Source organism: Borostomias antarcticus (assembly GCF_949987555.1).
Source record: "Borostomias antarcticus genome assembly, chromosome: 8".
Classification (NCBI taxonomy): domain Eukaryota; kingdom Metazoa; phylum Chordata; class Actinopteri; order Stomiiformes; family Stomiidae; genus Borostomias; species Borostomias antarcticus.
This window is the reverse complement of record NC_140241.1, coordinates 1,437,969-1,450,962: the sequence shown is the minus strand read 5'-3', so window position 1 is coordinate 1,450,962 and position 12,994 is coordinate 1,437,969.

The following is a 12,994-nucleotide window of genomic DNA, read 5'->3' as shown; positions in this document are numbered from 1 at the left end:
TTCGTACCGCTGAACACGGGCAGTACTAAGACAGCCTTGCTCTGAAGAGTTAAGGATCGCCGCCACCGCGTGTGAGGCCTGAATGACAACTTTACAGTATCCTACAATCGGAGCACACTTTACCAGAGCGATGTCACACGCCACGACGGCCCGCGTGCACCCAGGGAGCCCCAGCTCGACAGCAGAGAACGCCTGTGAGAAGTAAGCGAGTGGTCGGTGTCTTCCCCCATACCTCTGGGTCAGCACACACCTCACATACTTACCGCTCCCATCAACGAACAGGTCGTACTGTTTCGTGGGGTCCTGGTACCCAAGACACGGTGCGGTGGTGAGCGCGGACCTTAGCTCCTCCCACGCCGACTCCATCTCCGGGCTCCAAATCACCTTTTCTCCTGGTTTAAGGGAGAGAAACGGGGTGCGCAGTGTTTTGTCTAACCTGCTGCATTCAGGAATGAAGGTACGACAATAACCAACCATTCCAAGAAAAGAGAGAATTTCCTTCTTGGTCCCTGGTCTTTTCATGGCCAGGATTGCTGTGACCCGGCTTGGTGTGATGCGTTTACCTTCTGCCGTGAGTGTGTGGCCTAAGAATGTGACCTGTTGTGTCACAAGCTGGGCTTTCTTCCTGGATGCCTTGTGGCCTCCTGCCGCCAGCAGGCGTAGGAGCCTCTCGGTCCCTTCCAGACAGCCTTCTCTGGTGGGACAAGCAAGAAGTATGTTATCAACATACTGAATGAGCACCCCACCAGCCGGTGGGACATACTCACGAAGGTCGTTGGATAGAGCAGCGTTGTAGATTGTAGGCGAATTCGTCCATCCCTGGGGACAGCGTGTCCAGGTGTAGCATCGACCGTCGAAAGTGAATGCGAACCAGTGCTGTGATTTGGGGTCGACGGGTACAGAAAAGAAGGCATTCGCCAGATCAATGACAGTGTACCACGTGCAGTCAGGTGTCAAAGGCTCAAATATTGTGTTAGGGTCTGGTACCAAAGGAGCGAGCTTCAAACATACCTCATTCACGGCCCTGAGATCCTGCACAAACCTCCACTCTGGTGGCTGACCTGCTTCCTGGTGCTTTTTTACTGGGAAGATGGGTGTGTTAACAGGGCTTCCTTGTGGTAGATCTCTAATCACCCCCGCTTTTAACAACTCTTCCAGCACCGGCCTTACCCCCTTTTCTGCCTCCTTTGAGATGGGGTATTGCTTTACCCGCACGTTGGGCGCCTGGGCCCCTCCGTCTCTGTTGGATACCACCACTGGGGTGGCTGACCTGACTTTCCCTACATCATATTTCCCTGATGCCCAGATACAGTGGGGTAACTTAGCTAACATGTCCCCTACATCGGCTGATTCTTCTTCGGTCTTCAGGCACTGTGGATCAAAAATTGCCATTACATCTCGGGTCATTATCAACATCATGGGTTCAAACAGTTTCAATCTATATACAAGTTCACTATACATCAAGAGGGAGGTTACCTCACCGAACTGAGTATAACCCTCCTTCTTGTGTTTACCCCCTCTCCACAGCCAATCACAGGCCCCAGTGAAACCTCCGAGGCTAACCCATGCATCCATCCGCCCTTTGGTGAGAGAAACATGGGGCACCCCCTCCTGGACGGCGGCCACAAAGTCGTGTGCCTCGGCGTCTCCTAGGGTGACTCCTGCTGTGGTGATAGAGTCGCTGAAATAGATGCTGTTAATCCTGCCTGTGCCTAGCTTGGGACCTGCTCCATCTACATCCCTTACCCATTCTTCAACTTCCTCCTTGCTTGCTGTAACCTGCATAGTGACATGTGGTGTTTGCACTGTGCAAATAGGTGTGTCTGTGGTCATGTCCTCCCTAAAATTATTAGCCATAAGTGCCAGTAGGTCCCCATCCTCCTCTGCTAACTCCAGGACAAGGGCAAACCGGTCCTGTTCATCTAACATTAGCCTGAACTCAGTGTCTGTGTCTGGATGTGGTATGTGTGCTTTGACTCCGGCATCTGTAACTACTAAATTTAGGTTGAGTTTGCACATGATGTCCCTGGCCAGCAAATTCATGGGACACCCTTTGCTAAAGATAAATGAATGCTCAAAATCAATTGATGCTGGATCAGTGTGAAACGTGCATTTTATTGGCAGAGTGAGTGGTTCAGTCATGGAGGCCCCAGACGCGTTTCTAGTGGTTCTGGTCTCTCCCGACAGTGTAGGTCTGAAATTACAGTGGTTAGCACATAACACAGACGTGGTAGCACCGGAATCAACAAGAAACATTATGTCCTGATCTTCGATTGTCAAAAGAACAGTGGGCAATCGTCTGTGTGCTCCCTCAATCATAGTGTATACTCCCTCGGTGTGCGTATCAGTGCTAAGTGTACCTTCAGCCTTGTCGGAAAAGGGAGGGACGGTCGAGTCGTGCCAATCATCAAAGACTCCCTCCCTGGCCTCCTCGCCCCGTCATGCGACGTCATTGCGGTTGGCTGGTTTCCAGGTGCCTCCGGATCCTCCGGTTCCTTGGTTCTGCCTTGGACGGTCCTGTTTGTATTGTGAAACATCGTTATGAACCTGGAAGGGCCCTCTCCCTGCTCTACCTGTGTCTCCTTCGCGGTTCTGGTGCCTCCTCCTCCACTCTCTCTGCTGCTCCGTCTCTGGATATGGACAGTCCCGAATCATGTGGCCCTCCTCCTTACAGTTGAAGCACCTCATTGGTCCGTACGGGCCTCTCGGTGGCCCGCTCCTGGTCCGCTCCTTCCCCTGCACCGTTGGCTGCTGGCGTGGCCCCCTGGGCGGGTCGTGGAGCCTGGCGTGAGCATCAGACATAACCATAGTTAGTGCAGTGTTCAGACTTGCCTTGCTTTTGGCCTCCTTCTTTTTCTCCTGCTCGACAGCCTCGGCATCCTTCACGTTCTGCTGCTTCTCGGCGTGTCTGGCGTGGATGATGAGGTCGTGTGCCGTGGGATTGTCATCATAGCCAATCCAGGTCTGGGTCACCCGCTGTGAGAGGGCGGGCTTCATCCCCTTTAGGGCCATGCCCACGAGCGTGGATCCATACCCCTCCATTTGGTCGTTCATACGGAAGTGATCAGCGATACTTTTCTTCAGCCGGTCTATGTAGGTCGTCACCGGCTCCTCTGCTCCCTGTACGCAGTTGGTTACTTTTGTGGGGTCTCGGCTGACGGGCCAGATGAGAACCAGGTTCCGGCGGAGGTCTCTCAGGAACTGCTGCATCTGGTGGTTTGCCAGACTGTCTCCTGGTGCTTCGACCCAATTCGTGCCTGGCGGTACGACCCGGAACACCCGGAGATTCAGCCGGTCCCACAGCGCCCCTGGTCCAGCGGTTTTGTAGATGATACGCACGAGGTCCTGGACAGTGAGGAGGCAATCACTAGAAAGTTTGGTTAATTGTCTAGCGTACCCTTCAGAATCTGTCTTTAGTGGGGGTAGTTGCAATATCATTTCATGAATGTCACTGGGAGACATAGCCCGATGGACTAAACTCATTGTTCCGTTTGCATTAGGGAGCTCAATCATCGGGTACTGCCCCTCCTCTGCCTCCTCCTCTTCTGACACGGATGCTCCGAACCCGGTGTCGGAGTCTTCAGGGCCGCCGCAGGCACCCCCTGAGTGGGGTGTGGACGCGGCCTGTGGAGTCCTTTGGGCGGGTGTCTGTGGTGCTGGAGAGAAGTTATGAGATGTCATTAATTTGTTAAAATTGTCCTCAGATAGTTTACTTTTTTGTATGTAGTTGGTGATGAGTTTTATGGCCGCCTCCGCGGTGGACATTGAGGGTGGCCCTGATTGTAGCGGTTCCCTGGCCTGGTACGACCCCTGCTGGTAGGCGGGTGGAGATGACTGTTGCTGAGCTGCTGGCTGCAGCGGGCCTTGTGCCTGGACAGAGAGAGAGAGATTGGGGTAGAGAGAGGGCACTGGTGCCGGTTGGGCGCTCGCTGGTGGAGGTCGAGGTCGAGCTGCTGGCTGCAGCGGGGCTGGGGTGGCGAACGGACTATATTCATCATCTCTGCGAGCCTGATCAGCTTGAAACGATCCGATCGTGTCTCCCCCCTGACTGGAAAACAATGTAATCTCACATCCCTCCTGACGGTTCTTAGCCTCTTTTTCCCAGAGACCGAGAACCGTACAAACATCACTCTCTAACTTAAACCTTCTCCTTTCCTTCTCTGTCATCTCTTCCACTTTCTCCTTCACGCTTTGTATCACTCTTATTGCAAACGTACCGTTAGCGGGCCAGCCTATTTTATCGAGGTTGCGGAGGCCGACCACGCTACGGACGCCTTGCGTCTCTTTCATATAATCGTAACATGTACTCTGAGAGCAGAGGTCAGCGAGTGTCTTGCCTGCTTGTGCGCCCATATTTCAAGCACCTCCGGTCTCTTAATGCACACAACACAACAATCGCTTCAATCACACGTCTTAACAAGTGCTAAGTAATAGTAGTCTAACAGTAGTAGTACAATAATGACAGAAGTAACAGAAGTAACAGAATGGTACCTTAGTCAGAACAGGAACGTACTCTATGTGGAACAAGCAACACTGTTTAATATCAGAGTCGTAATGGTTCTATTTCACACCGCTCCAATATTAAACCTTCACACAGTCAATGAAATCGAAAACCCAACCAAAAGAATAATTCTTCAACAACTAAGATGTTAAACACAGGCGCAGCACTTCTCTGTGAGCGTAACCGGTGTTTTGGGTGCGGGAATTCTTGGTCTATGGACGGACAGCACTTCTCTGTGAGCTATATGGTTATAATGTAGCGAGCATTATAACTTCACCGTTTGCAACCAATGTGTATGTGCGGACCTCTTTAATCTCTCTATATTCTATGCTTACGTCATTAAGCGCAGCCCTAGACATATACTCTCATTAAAAAGGAATTTTTAACTCTGTGGACAATAGATGTACGTTTCGGAACTTACTTGAATGACAGAAAAGCAAAAGTCCTCCAGTTATGTTAGTTGGCTCTCCCATCGATGGTTTCCGGGCTTTTCTGGCCGCCTGAGCCACCTGCGTTCGCCGTCAACCTCGTCCGACGACGGCTTGGCTATTAGAGTTGATGCGTGAAGGGTGATCAGTCCAACGAAGGTGCACTCAGACGGACAGATCAGCTGGAATCCCACTTCTGACACCAGTAATGTAGTGGCTGGGTGCTCGGTTTGATCTGGGATGTTTGGGCTCAAAACAGACTCTCGTCACACATCAGATTGAATTCACCGATAGCCTACCACAGGGTTCTCAAAGTAGGAGCCAGCACAACCACACAACCTTGTTAAAATGAGGACGAGTGATACAACAGAATAGAATAAAAGAACTTACATTTATTTCAATCGCAGCGAAAGGGACAGTTAAACAGACACGCACAAAGAGTATCTGGATAAGCGCACTCCCCTTTGTCGGGAGAGGATATTTATACTGGCTAAGAATGCTAGGCTTGTTCCACACCTCGTGACTACATATCTGAATACCTGATTGGTTGAAACTACTGTCTATCATGTTGGTCATATGCGCTCATTCCTGTCTAGCCGGGATAGATAAGGATGTTCGGTTAATACATTTTTGCTGCAACCTGGGACAGGCTTTCCATTGTTAGTTGGCCTTGGCCGTCAACATTATCTGCTACTAACAGAGATAATAACACTTTTCCTGCATACTACATTCTGGAAAACTACAGAAGTGCACAGCAGTATGAAGCTTAACTTTTAGGCCTACATACAATCAGGCCTGGCATTTCAACAACCATAATAACACTTTATCAAGAATAGCTTTCACAATATATATATATAAATCCCTTTGAATTGAATAGAATACACCTACTGCAGGACGATGCAGCTGGGAAAATACATGTATGTTTGTACGCTATAATACACATATTATATAAACAAGCTGTAAGTCTAGAGGATTGTATGACAAATCTGACCCACTCTGTTATCTAAACAAAGGCTCAGGTCATCCAAGGTGCCTAACTTGCTAGAGTATGAAGTTGAGCAATTGAAGCAAATATGTTGTGGTGTGTGTGTGTGTGTGTGTGTGTGTGTGTGTGTGTGTGTGTGTGTGCGCGCGAGTCATGGAGGGTGTGGTTTGGGGAGAGCAGATAAGGTCCTTAGAAGTCGTTTCCTCAAAATAAAAGTTTAATGCAACGTCATGTAGCCTAAAGAATACAGGGAGAGTTGAACTGTAAACACCTTTCTCTCCGGAGGTGTGCCGACACTCTCAGCCCTCACAGCAGACCTGTTCTGATGAGTAGCTCTACAGGTACGTCTCCTCTACAGGTACGTCTCCTCTACAGGTACGTCTCTGTGCCGGATGGTTGGGTCACCAGCGCTGGCAAATTGCCAATATCAACATTAAGCGGGGAAACCAGGGTAATGGCACTTTATTATTTGTACAGCACCTTTCATACAAATGAATGCAGCTCAAAGTGCTTTACAACACAGGACTGACACGTACGGAGCGCTTCGCATGTCTAGACATAAAATAAACAAAAGGCAGGAAAGATAAGATGGAAGATAAAACAAAAGATAAAGATAAGAAATCAAGTAAACTACAAGAAATCAAGTAAACTACAACAATTTAATAAAATATTGTACTGGAGAGATTTGTTTTTGTGCAGTAGCACGCAAGCGAAAAAGGAGCTAGTTAAAAGCTAAAGTTTAGAGATACGTTTTTAGCTTTCTTTTTAAACTATTCAGCGAGCTGGCTTCCCTGGTATCTCTAGGTATTGCGCTCCACAGCTTTGGGCCATAATTGACAAAGGCTGCCCTCCCAATCTTCCTCAGACTACTAGAGCTTCTAGTAAACCAGCAATGGACGATCAGTGTTCTTGAAGCACATAGTTGACCAGGGATTTAGCAATGTAGCTTGGTCCTAGACCATTAAGGGCTTTGTATATAAGGCAGCAAAATAAAAGTACAATATCAATCAATCAATCAATCAATCAATCAATCAAAGCTTTATTTGTATAGCGCACAGAGGCAACACAATGCGATTTACAGAGAACAAGGGAGGTGGGCATAGATCCCAATAGCTACATTACATCAGCCTTGCATCATAACAAGAACACTAATCACAAACAGGATGAAGCAAGCATGTTATATCAGGACCTTAATGACAACTGTAACTGAGGCAGAACACACATACCATACAGAAAATTAAACAGGAAACGTTCAAACGTCTAGAATAGCTACATCATATGTATGTATGGCGGGGTTATTTTCAGACCAAATTTATTTTTATCTACAATCTTCATGAACATTCACAGGTATGTAGTACAAGCAATTCTGATCAGAGATCTGCCACCCAGGGGTCTCAGTGAACAATTTAATTATTTCCACCTGAAAAAAAACAAAAGGGGTATGTATATATGGCGGGTTTTTTTTCAGACCAAATTTATTTTTATTTACAATCTTCATGAACATTTACAGGTATATAGGCCAAGCAATTCTGATCAGAGATCTGCCACCCAGGGGTGTCTAGTCCATTACTAGGCCAAGCAGTGACACATTTAATTATTTCCACCCGGAAAAGAACATAAGGGGTATGTATGGCGTTTTTTTTTTTCAGACCAAATTTATTTTTATCTACAATATTCATGAACATTCACAGGTATATAGGCCAAGCAATTCTGATCAGAGATCTGCCACCCAGGGGTGTCTAGTCCATTCCTAGGCCGAGCAGTGAACAATTTAATTATTTCCACCTGAAAAAAAAACATAAGGCGTATGGCGTAATGTATGGCGGTTTTTTTTTCAGACCAAATTTATTTTTTGTCTACAATCTTCATGAACATTCACAGGTATGTAGTACAAGCAATTCTGATCAGAGATCTGCCACCCAGGGGTCTCAGTGAACAATTTAATTTTTTCCACCTGAAAAAAAACATAAGGGGTATGTATGGCGTTTTTTTTTCAGACCAAATTTATTTTTATCTACAATCTTCATGAACATTCACAGGTATGTAGTACAAGCAATTCTGATCAGAGATCTGGCACCCAGGGGTGTCTAGTCCATCCCTAGGCCGAGCAGTGAACAATTTAATTATTTCCACCCGGAAAAAAACATAAGGGGTATGTATGGCTTTTTTTTTCAGACCAAATTTATTTTTATCTACAATATTCATGAACATTCACAGGTATATAGGCCAAGCAATTCTGATCAGAGATCTGCCACTCAGGGGTGTCTAGTCAATTAGTAGGCTGAGCAGTGAACAATTTAATTATTTCCACCCAGAAAAAAACATAAGGGGTATGTATGGCGTTTTTTTTCAGACCAAATTTATTTTTATCTACAATCTTCATGAACATTCACAGGTATGTAGTACAAGCAATTCTGATCAGAGATCTGGCACCCAGGGGTGTCTAGTCCATCCCTAGGCCGAGCAGTGACAAATTTAATTATTTCCACCCAGAAAAAAACATAAGGGCGTATGGCGTTTTTTTTTTCAGACCAAATTTAATTTTATTAACAATCTTCATGAACATTTACAGGTATATAGGCCAAGCAATTCTGATCAGAGATCTGCCACCCAGGGGTGTCTAGTCCATTCCTAGGCTGAGCAGTGAACAATTTAATTATTTCCACCTGAAAAAAAAACATAAGGGGTATGTATGGCGTTTTTTTCAGACCAAATTTATTTTTATTTACAATCTTCATGAACATTTACAGGTATATAGGCCAAGCAATTCTGATCAGAGATCTGCCACCCAGGGGTGTCTAGTCCATTACTAGGCCGAGCAGTGACAAATTTAATTATTTCCACCCGGAAAAGAACATAAGGGGTATGTATGGCGTTTTTTTTTTTCAGACCAAATTTATTTTTATCTACAATCTTCATGAACATTTACAGGTATATAGGCCAAGCAATTCTGATCAGAGATCTGCCACCCAGGGGTCTCAGTGAACAATTTAATTATTTCCACCTGAAAAAAAACATAAGGGGTATGTATGGCGTTTTTTTTTTCAGACCAAATGTATTTTTATTTACAATCTTCATGAACATTTACAGGTATATAGGCCAAGCAATTCTGATCAGAGATCTGCCACTCAGGGGTGTCTAGTCAATTAGTAGGCTGAGCAGTGAACAATTTAATTATTTCCACCCAGAAAAAAACATAAGGGGTATGTATGGCGTTTTTTTTTCCAGACCAAATTTATTTTTATTTACAATCTTCATGAACATTTACAGGTATATAGGCCAAGCAATTCTGATCAGAGATCTGCCACCCAGAGGTCTCAGTGAACAATTTAATTATTTCCACCTGAAAAAAAACATAAGGGGTATGTATGGCGTTTTTTTTTTAGACCAAATTTATTTTTTATCTACAATCTTCATGAACATTCACAGGTATATAGGCCAAGCAATTGTGATCAGTTATCTGCCACCCAGGGGTCTCTAGTCCATTACTAGGCCGAGCAGTGACAAATTTAATTATTTCCACCCAGAAAAAAACATAAGGGGTATGTATGGCGTTTTTTTTTTCAGACCAAATTTATTTTTATTTACAATCTTCATGAACATTTACAGGTATATAGGCCAAGCAATTCTGATCAGAGATCTGCCACCCAGGGGTGTCTAGTCCATTCCTAGTCCAAGCAGTGAACAATTTAATTATTTCCACCTGAAAAAAAAACATAAGGCGTATGGCGTAATGTATGGCGGGGTTTTTTTCAGACCAAATTTATTTTTTGTCTACAATCTTCATGAACATTCACAGGTATGTAGTACAAGCAATTCTGATCAGAGATCTGCCACCCAGGGGTCTCAGTGAACAATTAAATTTTTTCCACCTGAAAAAAAACATAAGGGGTATGTATGGCGTTTTTTTTTCAGACCAAATTTATTTTTATCTACAATCTTCATGAACATTCACAGGTATGTAGTACAAGCAATTCTGATCAGAGATCTGCCACCCAGGGGTGTCTAGTCCATCCCTAGGCCGAGCAGTGAACAATTTAATTATTTCCACCCGGAAAAAAACATAAGGGGTATGTATGTATGGCTTTTTTTTTCAGACCAAATTTATTTGTATCTACAATATTCATGAACATTCACAGGTATATAGGCCAAGCCAATTCTGATCAGAGATCTGCCACTCAGGGGTGTCTAGTCCATTAGTAGGCTGAGCAGTGAACAATTTAATTAACCAGGGTAATGGCACTTTATTATTTGTACAGCACCTTTCATACAAATGAATGCAGCTCAAAGTGCTTTACAACACAGGATTGACACGTACGGAGCGCTTCGCATGTCTAGACATAAAATAAACAAAAGGCAGGAAAGATAAGATGGAAGATAAAACAAAAGATAAAGATAAGAAATCAAGTAAACTACAAAAAATCAAGTAAACTACAACAATTTAATAAAATATTGTACTGGAGAGATTTGTTTTTGTGCAGTAGCACGCAAGCGAAAAAGGAGCTAGTTAAAAGCTAAAGTTTAGAGATACGTTTTTAGCTTTCTTTTTAAACTATTCAGCGAGCTGGCTTCCCTGGTATCTCTAGGTATTGCGCTCCACAGCTTTGGGCCATAATTGACAAAGGCTGCCCTCCCAATCTTCCTCAGACTACTAGAGCTTCTAGTAAACCAGCAATGGACGATCAGTGTTCTTGAAGCACATAGTTGACCAGGGATTTAGCAATGTAGCTTGGTCCTAGACCATTAAGGGCTTTGTATAAGGCAGCAAAATAAAAGTACAATATCAATCAATCAATCAATCAATCAAAGCTTTATTTGTATAGCGCATAGAGGCAACACAATGCACTTTACAGAGAACAAGGGAGGTGGGCATAGATCCCAATAGCTACATTACATCAGCCTTGCATCATAACAAGAACACTAATCACAAACAGGATGAAGCAAGCATGTTATATCAGGACCTTAATGACAACTGTAACTGAGGCAGAACACACATACCATACAGAAAATTAAACAGGAAACGTTCAAACGTCTAGAATAGCTACATCATATGTATGTATGGCGGTTTTTTTTTCAGACCAAATTTATTTGTTGTCTACAATCTTCATGAACATTCACAGGTATGTAGTACAAGCAATTCTGATCAGAGATCTGCCACCCAGGGGTCTCAGTGAACAATTTAATTATTTCCACCTGAAAAAAAACATAAGGGGTATGTATGGCGTTTTTTTTTTCAGACCAAATTTATTTTTATCTACAATCTTCATGAACATTCACAGGTATGTAGTACAAGCAATTCTGATCAGAGATCTGCCACCCAGGGGTATCTAGTCAATTAGTAGGCTGAGCAGTGAACAATTTAATTATTTCCACCCAGAAAAAAACATAAGGGGTATGTATGGCGTTTTTTTTTCAGACCAAATTTATTTTTATCTACAATCTTCATGAACATTCACAGGTATGTAGTACAACCATCAGATCAGAGATCTGCCACCCAGGGGTGTCTAGTCAATTAGTAGGCCGAGCAGTGAACAATTTAATCATTTCCATCCAGAAAAAAAACATAAGGGATATACCTGTCTGTCTATCTAAAGTCCCCCCTCCCAAACATAATTGTATTAATAAATATAATTAATATTAATAATCATTTTTCATATACTGTATTCTCATATAATAAATATTATTTTTTTTAATGATCTCAAAGTGCTTATAATAGGCTATATATAATATTATAAATACTAAATATATTTATACATATAAATAATACATATCATTTATATAAATAATAAATATATATATAAATCCAAACTTCCACAGCTTGGCATATGGATGTCCTAGCATTTAGTTTAGCACACACATACACACAGACATACTGTACACCAGTCCACTTCCGGCTTTAGGCCTGGATCCGCCCCCTTCCCCTCACCCTAACCCGGGTCCGTATCCTTTTCCTACCCCCTCCCTACCCCAACCCCTGCCTCTTTCTGGGCCCAGGCACATTCACGCACACACAGACATACACCAGTGTTTGCCATGTCTCTCCTATGATGTTTTTAGCTTCTCTTACTCTGAAAATGTAATTTAATGTAATGTATTGCTTTATAAATGTTCTTAGCCGTTAGACAAACATACTCCTGGAGCTTGCTCGATCGCCTTGTTGAGAGGGGTCAGGGAAGAATGTTTACAGCTCACTTATCTGGCCCCCGGGTGATACTGTTTTTTTGCTTCCCTCTGGAATATGTAGGGGTGGGACCTATGCCCACCTCCCTTGTTCTCTGTAAAGCGCATTGTGTTGCCTCTGGGTATGAAATGCGCTATACAAATAAAGCTTTGATTGATTGATTGATTGATGTCAGTGACAGAATGTCTACGCCAAAGGATCACCTTTACCCCCTACTCCTCTCTCTCTCTCTGTCTCTCTCGGTCTCTCTCTCTCTCTCCTCTAGTTCACCATCCACCGCCTCTGGTCCCTCCTACCAGAACCCTACTGAGTGATCTGAACCACCTCAGAGTCCTTCTCAGCATGTTTAAGAGGTAGGGCCTCTTCTTGTTCCTGTTCCTGGGTCCCTGGGACTCTGCGTGAGAACATCCTGCTACATCCTCGTTTAAGAGGATCGAACCACCTGTAAAGAGACAAGACAACATCACTATACAGTATCAACCACAACAGCTTCCTGGATTCATCTCATCACCAAGACTCTTCTGACCGTTCTCTGGACACCCAAACACAGTCAAATAGCTACAGTATAATATTGTTTAGACACCTACCAGTAGAGAGCAAAACCAAGAGGCAAAACAGCCAAAAACACCACAATAGGGACGTATACTGCTGGTGTCATGACCAATCTGGAGTTCTTCTGCTCTGTTTTAGGAGAAAGGGATCAGAGTGAGAATGGTGAGAGACAGCAGCTGAACATAACGCATGCAGACAAATCAACAAATACACTATTTCATCATTCATTCATACGTTTTATTGATGTGCTATCTCTAAAGCTGTGTAGTTAATCAGATAAACCGTCACCACACTCAATTCTGTATACAGTATAGAGTCATTTGCATTGTGCCTTTCTTTTTCTTCTT